General features: G+C 37.0%; 1 protein-coding gene across 2 annotated transcripts in view; it reads right to left on the bottom strand.

The window, feature by feature from the left end:
* Positions 1-16,770, bottom strand: part of POLA1 (DNA polymerase alpha 1, catalytic subunit) — a 185,057-nt gene that overhangs the window by 61,398 nt on the left and 106,889 nt on the right. The window lies entirely within an intron of this gene.

Genomic DNA, 16,770 nt, shown 5'->3' with positions numbered 1-16,770 from the left:
CTTTTCCTTTTTTTGTTTAGAAAGCTTCCAAGACTTCTACACAAACTGATTCATTTAGGAAAAACTGACATTTTGCTGAGTTAAAATAAAATAAAATCTGAGCCACTTTGCTCTGTATCAGCTCAGGGAGACAAGGCAAAAGGCTTCTCTTAAGAGTATGCAAGAAGGCATGATTCTAGGACTGGTAAGGATGAATTTTTGTGCCAGGTTCAACCACAGGCTAAAAACAATGCCACACCTCATCCTTAAGAATCAATAGAAGATACTTAAGGAAGGGCAAAAGAGAAAGGACATGGTAAAACTATTCCAAAGATTCTCCCAGCTTTTGGAAATAGCTCAAGGACCACCTGAATTACTGTCTCTATACTCAGTGGTGACTGAATTAATACATTAAGGATGCATTAATGACCCCAATGAACTTCAGATGCTTTTCACACACATGTAAACTTCTAGTATCTGCAACAACCTGCAGAACAACTATAAACTATATGGAAAAGTACTTTATTTTTCTTGAACACACACATACAGCTTCTCTTTTAATGCTTTCTAGTTCTTGCATCAGGGAAGACTAGGAAAAATCATTCTGCATTCACCTTCTTTGTGCCACTCATGATTTTATAGACCTCCATCACATCACCTTCAATCAAAGTCTTTTCCAAACTACAGTCCTAATTTACTTGGTTGTTCCTTGCCTGGAAACCACTCCAAATCTTTGTTGCTTTCCTCTGAATTTCTCCCAGGTCTTTTTGGAAATGAGGGAGAGAGGGAAAATGGGACAAGTAGGGAGGGAGATGAAACCAGTACTGCACACTGTATTCAGGATACTGATGAACGTGAATTCATACAAAAACAAAATGTTATTTACCATCTTGTTCTCTGCTCCTTTTTCTCCTCAATTTCTGTCTGCCTAGAGCACACTATTGAGCATTTGGGCATTGAACAGCCATTTCCAGAAAGATAATTATTATTTTTCAAGAATTATAATTTTATTCTTCCCTACTAGGTCAATACATACATTGGACACAAAATCAAGATTGGGTTTTTAGCATTTCCTCACTTCACCTTACTTGGCAGAGCATTTAAGATTCTATTGTTAAATGAGAAGTCAACTTAGTCTTCCTGCAACTCTTCTTAAGCAGTTCCTACTTTTACCACCCTGAGAAGCTCAGTCCTGTCAAACTCTGCATTTCAGACTATTGGCTGGTGATGTCTTCGCTGGGAATAGTGACTGGTTATTTTTGCTCGTTTCCAAAATTTTGTTGCTCCTGAAAAGAAGTTAAAGCCTATCCTTTAGTTTACCCTATGATCAATTTATAGTAAATGGAGGAAGAAAAAAGCATTTACAAAAGCAATTCACCTAGTAGATTTTGGGATGGGGAAATCCTCCCTGCTATAGACCCTCATAATAAAGTAAGAGGTTTTGGAAACAGTATGATCTGTGTATCTGACCACCAAGTGTGAACTTTATTTGTTATGTAGATCAGCAATGTAAATCATGACATTTAAAACTGCACAATGAGAAAATGTCATTAATTCAAAAACCTGTGATTTGCTCTCTTGCACAACTGTTGCCCTAGCAGTCCTAGTACCACCTTCTTTGTCATACACAATTTATTTATGACAAATACTTCAGGACTGATGTTAGCAACATAAGACACTACTCACCAGGATCATCATCAACACATGGTTGACTGTGAGAAATCCTAAATTAGGGCCTGACCCACAGACAGCTGACCCGTCTTCTGAAGTCAGCAGGCACAAATGAGCCTCAAGTGAAAAAGACAGGCCTTGGCTTTGGTTTTGCAAATGAACTTAAGATTTATCTCTAACAGAGGAAGGTGTTTATTTGTTGTCTCACACTGATTAAATAACTCAGTTTAAACAGACATTTAATAACCTTATACCAAAAAAAGCTACTCAAGGATAACATTGAGATCTTCAGGCACTCACCTACATGAGTGCCAAAAAAATCATTAGAGCCACTGTGGGGGTAAACACAAAAACATTTTTGTAAGGATAATGAATTCTCACAGATCTTGCATTAAGTTACTTTTTAGAGACAGAAGACATGCTCTGTTTGAAAATTTATTTATTATGTGGCATCTCTACCTCCTATGAAACGTGTGGCAGCAATCTGACATAAACAGCACCTTAAAATACACAGTCAGGCAGGAGGTGTGGAGGGTGTCCTCACCCATTCCAAAACCCTCCTGTTGAAGAGCATCATTGTTTCAGCTGTAACTATGAAAATACTCTGTGTGCACAAAGAGAACATTCATGACTCAAAACATATTAAATGACTACATCCGAACTTTGAAACAATTTGTTATATTAGAAAAACAAATAATGGAAACTGCCAGATAGTAAGGTATTTTGTTAGGGAATGTAAGTGCAACTGAAAAAACAAAGCCTGGAATGGGAGCAGCATCCCAGCTTCAGCTGAACAGAATACACAAAAATAGACAACCATGAAAATAATGCATGATAAAAGTAACTGTGTTTTCTGCCACCTATTGGCCTTTTTAGCGAACAATTATGAAACAAAGGACTACACCACTCACAGGGTACAGCTTCTACGGTCTTATAAGGGAATGCATAGTCCTCTCAAACTACCACTGGATAATGACATTTGAAGCAAGTTTCTTTATGCAACTGTTTCAATCTAATGCAGTCACTTGAAGAAAGCACTGGCAGGCTCTGTTGGTCACAAAAAACAGGTGAAAAAAGACTGAAACTCCCCTGATTAAACTAAAAACCATACCTCACAGATAAAAATAACCACTTAAATCCAACAGCTTACTATTATCCTTGTTTTCAGCTACTAAGAAATAATTATCAAATTATCAAATTATTATTACAGGCAATAATCAAAGTTATTGCCTACAATAAAATGCCCAAACGTGTTGAGTTGATACTAACAAACTGGATGTCACTTCAATTCATACAGAAAACAGTTAATGTCATTTGTATAGACTTCCCACCAGTTATAATTAATAGCAAAGAGGTCTTTTCTTCTTTGTCACCTCTCTATTCAGGTCTTATTTGCGTTTGTTTGTACTTGCTATCTGTTAATCTCTCGTAACAAATGACAACAATAACTGTTGCTATTATGCATGGAAATTAAACATGTAGATAACTGTGTGAAGGGAGCTATTTTGAAAAAAGCAGTATCAGAAACATGTAGCTCTTTATGTCTCTTGTTTTGCTTTGATAATTAAACCACAGCCTTGATTTCTTTTAAACAAAAAACTTTTCCATGGACATGTATGTTGCAATCAAATTCAATGCACGCATTATCTTCCGATTCAACCTGTTCAAGTGCATTATTGTTAACCCTTATTTGATCCATGCCTGTCATCTTCACTGACCAAACAAAACCAATCCTTCATTTCCCAGCAGCTATCACTGAGTCTGTAAATTAATTTGCAGTAGATCAAACAAAATCATAATAGGGAACCTTCAGCTTTGTTCTACTTGGCATCTACAACACTGTGGGAAATGAAATACAATTTGACAGAGGGAAGAAAAAAATACAAGTAGCGTCTCCAAACATCCTGCCCACAAATGCTAAGTTCATTTTAAAATATAAAAAAGTATGCGAAAAAACCCTGAAATACATGCACAATATAAAAGAAAATCCCTGAAGAGTATTAAGTCCATGAACTGTAGCTAATAGGGAGAAATTTGCAAGTCAAAAGTAATTTTTGTTTCTTTGTAAGTCTGTTCTTGACAGAATAGAACAGAACAGAATTAGCCGCTCCCATTCTAATGATCAACAAGCGTTAGAAATATTAGCCCAAAATACAGAGGCAAGTGGTTTTGCAACAGTTTTTCAAACAGAAGTTGCAGGGGTCAACAACATGCATTTACTGAGCTTTATCTTAATAATTTTTACAAATTACATTTGACAATGTAGCTTGGTTGCCTGCTACAGTAGAGGACTCAATGTGCTTCTCTAAGACACTTCAGTTCTGCATCTGTTCCTGCCTTCAGGCAGTCTGGATGCTGAGGCACTATAACGCTGTAAAAGTTCATGTGGAATGAAAATATGCACTGGTAAAAAGCAGAAAGTTGGAGGCACTGAAAATAATTCAGAAGTCACTATCGTAAAGTTACTCTGGCATTGAATTTACTTGTAATCCATGCTTGCTTTTCTGCAATCTTCCTCCCCATTGAAGAAAATATTAATGTGTATTTTTGAAAATGGGATCTTGGTGGATGATGCCCAATTCTCAGATGGCCAGCATACCTGAGCACATAACATCCCAAATCCATGTCCCCAGGACTGCAGAGCTGAAGTTATCACCTTACACCATCAAACCCACCAAAAGGGAAGCACAGGAACTCACCCTGAACACGCTGTCCTAGTCAGCCAGCTTAAGCCTGCTGCTCATGTCATGATCAGCAAACCAGTTTTTGGCAGGCTGCATGTGAGAGACAATGCAATGAAGATTTTCTGATCCAGGTACCATTGTGAGTCACTAATCAAGACACTTCCATTTCACACTGGCCTTTCTTTTCATACTACTCTTACAAAATCATATTATTTTCATCCATTCGAAGACGAGAAACTTCAAAACCTGCTTTCCTGTCAACATCCATTATGATGATTATGGATAGTCTTGCCTAACAGGGCCAATCTGGCTAAAGTGGCCTGAAACCCTCTGGAAGGATGAAGTTCCACCAATACTGCATTACTGGATACATTATCAAATCTATTGATCCCGCCAAGCAATATTAAAAGACAGATGATTTTACGAAGTTAAATCAGGCAGTTCCATGGCAACAGAGGACTTAACTCAGTGACCTGAATGTTATCAGGTCCACTTGCAATAATTTGTTCCACACATGTGGTGTGTTCTCCCTGTGTCACCTGCTTGTGTCTTCTGTAAAGAGCTGAGTGTTTGGGGGAACAAACTTTCCTAGTAGTAGACAGCACGTCAGGAACTAGAACAACCTGTTTGCATATTCTTCGGCCAATGTTTTGACTATCTTCAGTAACTACATCTTTTGAGCATTACAACATGATTTTACACTTCCAACATGAAAGATGATATGAATATTGACTTAGAGTGAGCTCTTGCTGTAAAGTCAGGAAAGTTTTTCTGCTGTGTACAAGAAACCAAATTACTTTCAAGTAATTTCAACTTCTAATCTGCTTTCTTGCTTGTCCAGAACAAAGAAACACTCTAGGAAGAACACTGGCACAATCCTATGCATCTGCCCCACATTGGTGAGAAACAGCAATAATGCAAGTCTGAATGACTGTGTGAGAACTAGTGTCATCATGCACTAGAATTACAGCAGACAAAGCAGACCTGAGTGACACCTATATGCCAGTGCTACAATGCCAAGAAGAAATCCCCTCAGATCAGAAATGCTATTATAAATAGTGAAATAAGACTCCACCAGAAAACTTTACCCACTTAGAAATATGTATCATAGAACCATTAGCATTGGAAAAGAACTCTAAGATCAGACTCCAGCCATTATCCCAGTAGCCCAGATGCCACATCCACACCTTTTGAACACTTCCAGAGACAGTGATTCCACCACTTCAGTGAAGTTCAGCATAGTTTAGGTTCCTCAAGCAATACCCCACATTTTCGTGGGGAAAAATACCTGATAAAAACCTCAGAGGATGTACTGTTATAAACAAACCAATTCTACTGCTGCTAGACACAAAAAAAGTCACAGACTATTTAACTTTTGAAAGGGTTTTTCCAGATGGAGGACTTGCTGAGGTCAAAACTGTTATAATCAGAAACACATACTTCTCTCCTGCAGGACCAGTAACTCTCTGCAGAGTCCTGGTGCCTGCTCTGTGCACTTTCTGTAGCTGCTTCATCCTGAACGTCCCTCCAGGACAAGTACAAAGACACATGAAGGATGCCTGAATGATCTTATGGATGCAGTAACCTATCTGTGAGACTACCAAAGTAGGGTCAGTGTAGAACACTTTGACCAGGAGGGCTCCTCACAGGTGATACCTTAAGGCATCCGACTTCACCAAGCGTGTGTGTCTTCTGACAGTCTGAGCAGACACAGCTACTCCTCTAGAATTTGCAGCTACTAATGGAAACAATCCGGAGATGAGATTATCTGAATCCATATAAGATCGGATGAAAATATGAAAGGGACACCTCATGATGTCTAAAAAATCCACCTCATGGTAAGCCCCCCCTCCTTGGGCACAGGAAAGAAAGATTAAGAAAATTCTTCATAAAGGCAAAATTCTAAAATAATTTTGTCAGAAAAAATAAGAGGGAAACAAAAAGAACTTGCTGCCACAGAAGAGCATAATATATCTGGAAAATGAGTCATCAGGCTTCCCTTCTTCCCTCCCCTCATAGAAAAATGACCACCATCAGAAATTAAGCCTTTATAAGGAGTATCTTACCTGTTTTGGCATTTTTCCTATCAAGGAGTATCTCCTTGATAAGTAGTAAGGCATACTATTTACAAGAATCATGCAAACCAACCCTAAAAAATGGAGTAATGAAATTAAAAGCAATCACTGATGCAGAATACTGGGTCAGTGACTTTTTCAGGATCCTTCAAAGCTTGATATTTTCCAAGCAAATCAGTTATCAAGCACTAATGAAAACATGTATCTCTGTCACCATGAGAAAGATCTAAATTTACCCGTGAAGGAAATCCAGGGGACTTGCAAAGCCTTTTCCACTGGACATACTGAGATCTCAAGGTAGTATATGGAGAGGCATTGGTATTGTTATATCAGGCATTCCAGCCTTCTTTCCACTTCAACAAAAAATTGCTGGAGAAGCTCTCTCCACTTCTTTAATATCTTACTACAAGGAGATCAAATTGTACTAAATCAAAAACCCTAATACTATGTTCAAGAGAACCCTTGCTACAGAAGAGAGATGTCTGAACTCTATCTGAGAATTTTAAAATGTAAAAGAATTTCACAGCAAGGAGTGTGTGCAAGGTCTCTGTCAGGCATAACTGAAACTTTTAAGTAAAAAACATCATAGGACTAAGTTGAAATATTTGTACTCCTATTTGAGTATATAAGACAAAGATGATTTTCAAGAATATTTTAAGGCTTTATACCACTGTAACATTTAATCATCTCTGAATAACAAATTCCTTTGATATTTTACAGACTCTTCAAATAAAGTGTTTTATAAAAGGAACTGGCTCAAGAGTCCACTATTGTTGCTGGCTGGCAGGAGCTTTTATCTTTTTAAGTGGAATAGATACCATGGTAAACATATTGCCAAGCTTGTTTCAGCTGAAAGATATTGCAACGTATGCTTAGAATAGCGAAACATCTTAGGTCAGCATAAATTCTTTATACATTTACCCTACAGCTTCAATCCCTCACCTAGGGAATGCTTATTCTATGTTCTCTGATATTTTGTTAGGTGTTGCGTACATTTTGGCAATGCAAATAGTTTTAGTAGCTATTATAGTAACAACAACTGAAATTAGTTCCTGAAATTTATACATAAAGCTAACTACAATGCATTAAGAAAGCTGATCACAGATCCAGCATGGTGTATGACTATTCAGATCACAAAAGGACCTATTTTACAACTCACTCTTGGCTATTGACTTCATATTAACTTTCCTTTTTCCGTACAATAAATACTGTAGCTAGTTTCTCATCTAGAAAAAAAATTAGGTTACATTTCCCAGTATGAGTATTTTTAGTCTGATGCTACCTGATCATCCAGTTTAGGGAAAATGTAAACAGTGACCACAGCATTTCACACTCCATTTCATGCTGCCTCACTTCAATGGAAGTTGGACAATACAAATTCAATTGCTTTTCTAAGTATTTCCTTATTTTCAGAGCTTCTTGAGTTTTGGTCTACGTAACTTATCAGAATTCAGCTGTGGGATGGAGTGGATAACAAAAACTCTTATAAAGTAAGGAAATTCCTTTCCTGGAGGTTTACTCTCCTCCTCTAGAATTCCACATTATCCAGGCTGATGAACAGACAGACATGAGCTCTTAGGAAAAATACAAAACTGTCTCTTAAATGAAAGAAGAAATGAGGAAACATGCTTTTGAAAGTGTGTTACTTGAAAGCAGTAAGAAGACTGGTTATATATCCAATATTACTATCACATGACCCACATTAAAGGATGCTATCAAATTGAAGCATCTTAGCCAGTAACTTCCTAGTGGAAGGCAAATGATCACTTTAACACTCAATGCTGGCAAAAGAGAAGGACACCCACTCCAAAATACTCCTCAGAGACACTCATATCTCGTCTCAGTACCCCAAAGGCACCTGACATCAATGGGAATTACACCTTCACAGGACCAGACAGAAGGTCCAAAGCAACTTTACAAACTGTAATTGAAGGCAATGTAGCTACACTGACTTGCTACCTTAAAGAAAGCATGAAGAAGGACAGAAACACTACATGTCCTTCTATCTTAAAAAAGTTGATGATACTAGAATGGTTAAAGCTCTGCTGTAGATTCCAGGTGGCCATTTGAGAAGTGAAGCTGTCAAGTGCACTGATCTAAACATCCAAAATACTCCCCTTTGGATTTTACAGAAAATGGCCATACATTTGAGAGGATTTAACCCACAACAAAATTCAGTCCCATAGCATACTATTTAGGAGTTCCTTCAGCACTTGCATATCTCAGCAATGCATCACTGTTGTGAGGCAAAGTCAGCCACAGAATACCAAACTCTTGTTTAGAGGCTACCAAAAATGAAAGTCTGTAGAGTTAGAAGAATGGTATTTTCTAATTCTGAATATTCCAAAATAACAGAACTTGAATTGCATTCTAATACCTTAATGGAAAAAAATAAAAAGGAGGAAACCAATCAAGATCAAACGAAAACTACATTATTTTCAAGAAAATATTATTCTCAGCACTATCTGTCATACCAGTTTTACCACTAGAAGTCTTGGAGGTGTGTGTATGTGATCAAAGCAAGAGATAACTGAAGAAGCACCCTAGTCCCCCCCTCTTCCCCAAGAACTGAAACACTCAAGCTAACATAAAAAATGTTTTAAACAAAATTATCAAACAAAATATAAGTGAAAAATATCTTGTAGGTCAATGTAAGAGTTTTACATGTTATTAAAAATTGATTTTTTTAAGATACCTTTAGATGTACAGTCACATGTCATTTCATAAAAGTCATTTGAAACTTATTGATCTCATTTGTGCAAAGCCCAGGCTCGATCATCAGCCTGCTGAAAGGATAATAGAGCACTCCAAACCCTTGTGATAGATTTGATGCAAACAGTGGCCCTCATTTTAGCACGTGTAATAGCACCACAAGTGGACAAATTCCAACCTTAACAGTTGTACATTACAAACTAAATTAGCAAATATGTTCTGCTTTACTTCACATCAAATCCAATACCTTGGTCTTCTTATCTTCACTAAAATAAGGTTCTAGGCACCAAAATACACGCTGCAAAAGATTAAAAAGTCTTCTCAGGCTAACATACCACTCACAAAGAGACCCAGCTATTACCAACAATTTTATTTCACTTAAGACAAACTGAAAACAGCTAAAAAGGACTTTGAGCAAGCAACTGAGAGAAGACATACTTAAAATGACTACACATGGAAAACTAAATTGAGAAAGGATCAGTGAAAGAAGCCTTATGGATTTCTGTACTGAGAGCAAAAACCTCTAGAAGGATATTTAAGTCCATTCTGCCAAAATACTCTCCCTATTCACACAGCTCAAAGGAAGCCATATTCTTAGGCTACAAAAGGTTACAACTAAGTACAGTACCTTGCTTCAGAAAGAATTTTGCTTTGTCTGTCAACTATCAAAAAAGCACAAAGAGCTTATACAGCCCATCCACGTACTGCTTGTAAGGGAGAGTAGCAACATAAAAACAGTAAGAACTCAAAAGATTTCTTAAAAACTATGCCTCTAGTTTGGTTAGAAAGCCAAAAACACTCTACTGCCCCCTATTATTACACAATTCTGTTATCTTCCTTCTCCCCTCAAATTTTTGTGCAGTACTTGAATTTTTCAGACTTGTCATGTTGAACTTCCTTCAAGACATCAGATGTAAGATAGCACACACAAAGGTTTTGCTCATATGCATGGCACCTACAGTAAGGTTTGTCAACTCCAGTATATATTTCAAGCTGGTAAAGAGACAAAAAGATTGTTTATGTAAAGCACTTATCCTTGCAATATGGTTATGAACATCTCTGAATACTGAAGGAGATGACAGAGTTCCAAAAACTTTAGAAGTGGTAATGCAATAAATACATGGGTATGCAAGTTGAGAGAAGCTCAAAAGACTTAAAGGTAATGGCAGAGAAAGGGGTCTCAACAGTCTGGTCACCTTAAACTAGAGAACTTTAAAGCATCACTAAGCAGTGTTTGTTCATTTAAGTTTAATTATTTTCTCCTTGAGAATGGCACTAATGAAACTGAATATCTTTCATGGTTTCGAAGAGCAGGCTGAATGGTCTGTAAACAGGACTGGGGGCAGACGAGAGAACTGGCTGAGCCAGGGGGTTGCTAGGTGATGCAGAATGTAAACCCACAAACTTGTTCAGGTTTACTTTGCTTTCATGCTGCTCTCACACAGGCTCTCCAAAGTTTTAAGAATTAATTTCCAGGTAGCTATTTAAAAAACAAAAAGTAGAAATAATTAAAAAAGAAAACTCCCTAATCCTCCTCACCTCCTCCCTCCCTTCCCCAGCCACCCCCTTCACCAAGAATGAAAAGATAAGACGAAAAGAAATTCAAAGCCCTAAAGTGCAGGAAACCATTCCCTCTATATACTCGTATGTAACTGTGGAAGACTGGTCATTATGAAAAACTTTTAGTATTTCTTGCTTGATTTTTGCTTTTGCGAATGTAAATAAAAATGAATTCTGGAACAATATATTGGGCCTTTAAAATATTTAAACTGAATATATACGGTCTTATTTGCTAACATTTCCACCACAGATTACAAAAGCAAACTTTTCAGTACAGCCATGTGTTTCTACCTCCACCATTTTCAGAGCTGTGATTGTTTTTTTTTCTCCTAAAGTATCTGATCAGAGATTGTCCGGTAAGAGCACTTTATTAGATCATCAGTCAGAGGGTTTTACAAGCACCAAGAGCTATGGACTCAAATGCAGCACATCAGTTTTAATAGCCGAAGGTCTAATAGTAAACTGCAGATACTGCTGAGAACTTTCCATGCACTAAACTCTTGAAAAAGCACCATCTCTCAAGCTTAAATGCAGCTGCCTCTTTCAATGCCGCAAATGGGTAAATTTGACAAAAAAGCCACCATTAAGACTACATGAAAGGCTCAAGACAACATCCTTTCAATGCTTTGTACTTCAGTAATCAGATGTACTTACTCACCCCCTCCCCCAAACCCGATCAAGAACTATTTCTGAATGGTAGGAAATAATTCCACTTTGTACATCTTTTAGTTAATCAAGACTTTCTATTCAGCAATTTGACCTTTTGTTCAAAACAGGATTATCAGTTTTTTCGCCAGTTACCAAGGGCGACTCGCATGGTGAACATAATTGCAATAATTTGCAAAACACCATGGCAACCCACATTACAACTAGGTAAATACTGGTCTTTTGTGCTACATTGTTATTTTCAGAGATGCTGAAGTCAAAGAACGAATGACAAATGAACACAAAATTTATATTTGCTTTGTCTCAAAAGAGAAGAAAATTGATAACAAGAATTGGGGGGAAACCGACTACAGCTGTAATTTCTAACTTGATTAATTAGGATGGTAACAGTCCTTAACAGTATATTCAACAAACAGCTCTGACTTAGTCTCTCCACCCACCTCTCTCTCTTTCTACACTACTACCACTAACCCCCACCCCAGACAAATTTTTTCAGCTAGGAGAACAAACAACTCCATTTGCTCTTTTCTTCAACTTAATGGAATCCTTAATTACAGAATATTGTTCTCCTGCTCTTCATTACACTGAAAACTGAAAGTGAGAGAGGAGGAGGAAGACGGTGCCAAGCAGACAGGGTAGCTACAGTCATCCTCCCTGCCTTTGCTTTTTTTTGTCCGAAGCAGACCTAAAGATGAGATGGCATTTTTTGTGGTCTTTTTTTTTCCTCTCTCTTTTTAATATTAGCAGCTGTTTTACAGCAAATAATTAAGTAAACTAGTGCTCAAGTTCTCTCCTGGCAGCATAAATAAGACATGAAAGCTTAAGTCAAGTCATGATTAAAATCCAAATCAGAGAGGAAACAGCTGCTTAAAAAGAAAAAAAAAATCTTTTAAAATTATCAGACTGGGTGGCTTCTAACAAAATACCTACTGTATTAAAAATTTTTCCAGTGAATAGAATTACAATACAAAATAAAGTAATATTTTTAAACTTTATTTCTTTACAATTGTAAGGAACTTATTGTTACAGCATAGTTTACAGTATAGGTTTCTAGCAAGACACTAAAACCAAATTTTCAGAAATATTTTGGAAATATAGAGAAATAATTTTGCCTAAGAAAAAAAAATTGCTGAAAACAGTGTAATACATGTTACAATGGATGTCAATTTACTGTATTTTTACTGTATTTTACTGGAACACAAGTTCTGTGCTGAAACACTTATTATGCCACAGTGAGCTGATTGAATGGTTGAGAGCTTAATTTTCATGATATCATTAATAAAAACAAGTTAAGCCTTTATATAGACCAAATCCTGTCATCAGATGTATGCATATGTTCCTTGTGAAATGCAATGGCACCCTTTAGCAATAGATTTTCACATACAGAGTGGATGAGAAATACATTAAGCTCAAGAAGCCTGCAATCAGAAGCCAGGGTAATCCTCAGCTCAGTTCCCTGTATGTACAAATCACATGTCAATTTAAAGGGCCACATCTATATTTTAATTCTTTTTAAAGGACTGGATTGCCTTTACAATAAAACAGGCTTTTGAAGTGAAAAACAGCTACCGCTGCACCCCTGTGTGCTGGGAACACTGGAAAGAGTATGCAGTAAAATGAAAGAGATGAAAACAAAGTGCTAAAGTCAACTGAACATGGCCCCAGGGTGCTGAAATGTGCCACTGCCACTACACAGATTGTCCATGCTGCTGGACAAGTCACTTCCAGTTCATTGAACAGACCCACAAGCAATGAACACCTCGGGAATCAGTGTAGATCCAACTGCAACCTGAAAGTTCTTCAGGCAGTTACTCAGTACTACACACCGAAAAAACAAGTCCTTGGATCCACAAACTGGGCACCCAAACTTAGGATGGGCACCCAAACTTATGAACATTTGCTGTTCATTCCTCTATGCCTCATCTTTGACAAACATAAATAACAACTGTCTTTTAACACACAACTCTTGTAAAGATGATTTTTAGAGCCACTTGATTCCACAGTAAGTGTGCCACAGAAAACTCCATGAGAAAATAAACAATCCCAGGCAAAGTTTCAGAGAGTGTATTCAATAAGGTAAAGAACATCCACTGTGCAATGGAGAGAGACAAATACAGGCCAGTTGCTCATCTGAGTGCTGTCCCAACTGTACACACTGGAAAAAAACGAATGGGATAACACCATACATAAATGACTTGCATTAAACTTAAGTAAGCAGTATTCCCTCTGTATCCTCAACTTTCAAGTGTCCAACTCTGTAGTATCATGATCTCTCTTCCATTTTATTTTTTGAAAAATCCATTCTTCTTCAAATCAGGGTTTAAAGGAATACACAGACTTTGCTTCTTGAAACAAACTAAGTAGCCCATAATAACTTTCTATCTTCTCTGAAAGCAATGCATTTTGCCCAGCATTTCCCAACAGCAGAGGCAGAGAAATATTTATGAATTTTCTCATGATTTTCTTCTTTTATTATACCATTCATACTTCACTATAACTGCTTGGTTTTTGTGCCCGAATTTTCACAGGCAATCTTCACCCACACTTGCCTCCTCATCCTATTTCAAGCCCATCTGCCCAGCCAGGTGCTTATCCAGTAGATACCATATTTGAATATTCTAATTCAACCAACTCCACTCAATTCAAATTCTTTACTTTCAGTTCCATCTACATCCACTAAGGTCCAGCTCCAGTCTCATGTGCCATGTTCTAGTCCCTTTTCCTCATCTACAGTCAATCCTTGCAAGCATTTTTGGGTTAGTTTCTTGGTTATTAATCATGCCTAGGCTCCTGCTCCACATCACAAATTTTTCTTAAAGTTTTGTAAAATTATCAAATCTAAATTCTTAGGATGACAAAAGGCAATCAACAGAAAAGAGGAAAGAAGGATAAAATATTTACTCTTCCTCACAGCCAAATGTTAAAGACTTCAAAGCCATAGCACCTACATTTTGGGTGTGGCCAGGTCACCTGAACAACATTAACAATGCTTTTGCATGCCTGTGGGCTTCAATTGAACTGATTAACATTACATCAGATTTCCCCTCTCCCTCAGCACCTAGGCAGGTTCATATACCCAGATGTCTACATTTAAACTGCATCTTACTGTTTTTGGAACTTTCATTTGGAATAATTAAACCAAATCTGTAGCATGCTTTATTCTGAGATAATAAACATATACTGCTCTACTTAACTCCACCTTAAATGAGACTTTTCTTCCTGCTACCATTAATTAAATTAAGCATCAAGCAACACACTTGAAAAATCTCAGAAAATATTTTGCTAAGTATTATGGGATAGTCAGGCTTCCTCCTTGACTTCTCCTCAGATTTCTTTTCTTTTAATTCTTCTCAGCACTTGTCCACAACTCTTTGCTTCAGTCTCATCAGGTTGCTCTCAAACTTTGCCTTAGACCTGCCTATCCTTTTTGAAGAAGAGAGCTCTTGTTCTGCCTCCATACTGACTGTGACTTAATTTGAATTTCCCAATACTGTCAGACTGCATAGTTCTTCACTTCTTCAGGTCGTATCATCTCCATGTTAATAACAAACACCTTCTGAGGAATATCTCCATACACAGTACACCATCTAATCCAGATGCAGTCTGGAGATTGAGACAAGAGGTCAAAGAGTGGTGGAATTTGGAGACAGTTTATATCCTTTCTATTAATAATTTAAAATTTCAAAGGATTATAAATTGAGTGTATCTGCTGCTTGCTATAAAGAATAGATCTCCAGCAGCCAAGTGAAGTCAGAAAGAAACAACAGCATCTCTGAAGAGCTGTTGTGTATTAGCTAAAGACAGAAAAAACATTTTATTTAATCTTGAAAAAAATCTTAATCCATTTTAGGTAAAATTTCAGCTAAGACTCAACTTTAGACAAATTTGGCACACAAATTAGCAAGGTAGACACCTAAAATGTGGCAATGCTTCAAAGTTTCAAAATCCAATTTTTCAAAACTTATAGCCATGTAATACATGGCAAATTTTATTAAAATCTGCTTTAAAGCTAGTATGAAGAAAATTAGAAGAACAAGGGTTCTGGGAGAACACCCGTAGAAAGTGGGGGTTTTTGTGTGTTGTTTTTTTGAAAATCTCTTAAACTATTCTGGACACCAACTTAAGTAACCAGATGGACCTTTAAAAATTGATACTCTCGTGTAAGCATTAAAAAAAGCCAACTCAACAGAAATAAAGGCCTGTCATAAACGCATTGAACTAAAAAACATGAGAATGGGGAAGAGATTGACTGTATTCTGTTGCTTATGGTGACACACACAGAAAGCAAAACAGCACCACATTTCTCTTGCAGTTATTTTTCCTTTGTTTTTAACCTAACACTCAAAATTTTTATTTGGAAAATCATATTCAGTAAGAACAAGCAGCCTAAAATTCGCAGGTAAAGTATGATCCTTCGAATGCATTATGCTTTTGGTTTTTTATAAAGGTTAGCTGCTACCAAGGCCTGCAAGCCCTTAAAGCCAACAGCTCAATACTGAAATTGTATGGCCCACAAAAACTTTCCAACTGCAAACTCCTGAGAGCAGAACAGGTTACTTGTTACACTGTCCACTAGAAAAAAAACTTGCTGCTGCTACAAACTTGAGTTTGTAGCAGACATACCTTACCTGTTGCCCCAAATCTCTAGAACTAGTGTTTTCTAAAATCTAGAGAATATGTAATAAAAAAAAATAAACCTGAATTCCATTATGACAGGTAAAGAAAAGTAAATGTGAGGAGTAGAAGACTGTGACTTACTTAGAAACTAATGTTATGACTTCATTATATTCACATTGATAAAAGAACAGTTCCAAACGACTTCAAAGTCTTCTCTCTTAATATAAGGAAAATTACCAGCAAATTTTAACCTGCATGTATAAAATAAAAGTATAAAAATCGGAGACTGGAAATTGATTGCTGCTGACATAAATCAGAAGTTTCCCAAAGTAGAACACTAATAAGGAAAAGAAGATATTAACTAAGAATGTAGAAACAAAGCAATAGTGTAATGGAAACAAAAATAGTTTACAGCAGAAAAAAACCGACATGCAACTTTTCCCTGTATTTTGGAAAAGAACAGTAACAGCAGAGTAGCAAATAAGAATGAAGAACTATGTTCTGCTTTGCTAACAAGAAAATACTTAATAGGACCTCAAAATTTAGTATATTCACAGAACAAATGCTGGAACTCAACAGTCCTATGAGAGCCAAGATGATGTTACCTGCTGAACTTGGCAACCCTTGAAGCTGCCTCGAAAGACTGAGAGCTAATATGACAAATTTCCTTGAAATAGTTACACAAGCAAATGAGAACAATCCATGTAACTATTTCTGTGTAACAGTCTAACACTAACCTGAGGAAAACAGAAATACTGATATAGAGCTTAAGTGATCAAGAAATAAAGAACAGGAATGGAATTAAC

The sequence above is a fragment of the Catharus ustulatus genome, chromosome 2, assembly GCF_009819885.2.
Source record: "Catharus ustulatus isolate bCatUst1 chromosome 2, bCatUst1.pri.v2, whole genome shotgun sequence".
NCBI classification, from domain to species: Eukaryota; Metazoa; Chordata; class Aves; order Passeriformes; family Turdidae; genus Catharus; species Catharus ustulatus.
The sequence above is the reverse complement of the archived record's forward strand: the minus strand, read 5'-3'. Positions and strand labels throughout refer to the sequence as shown.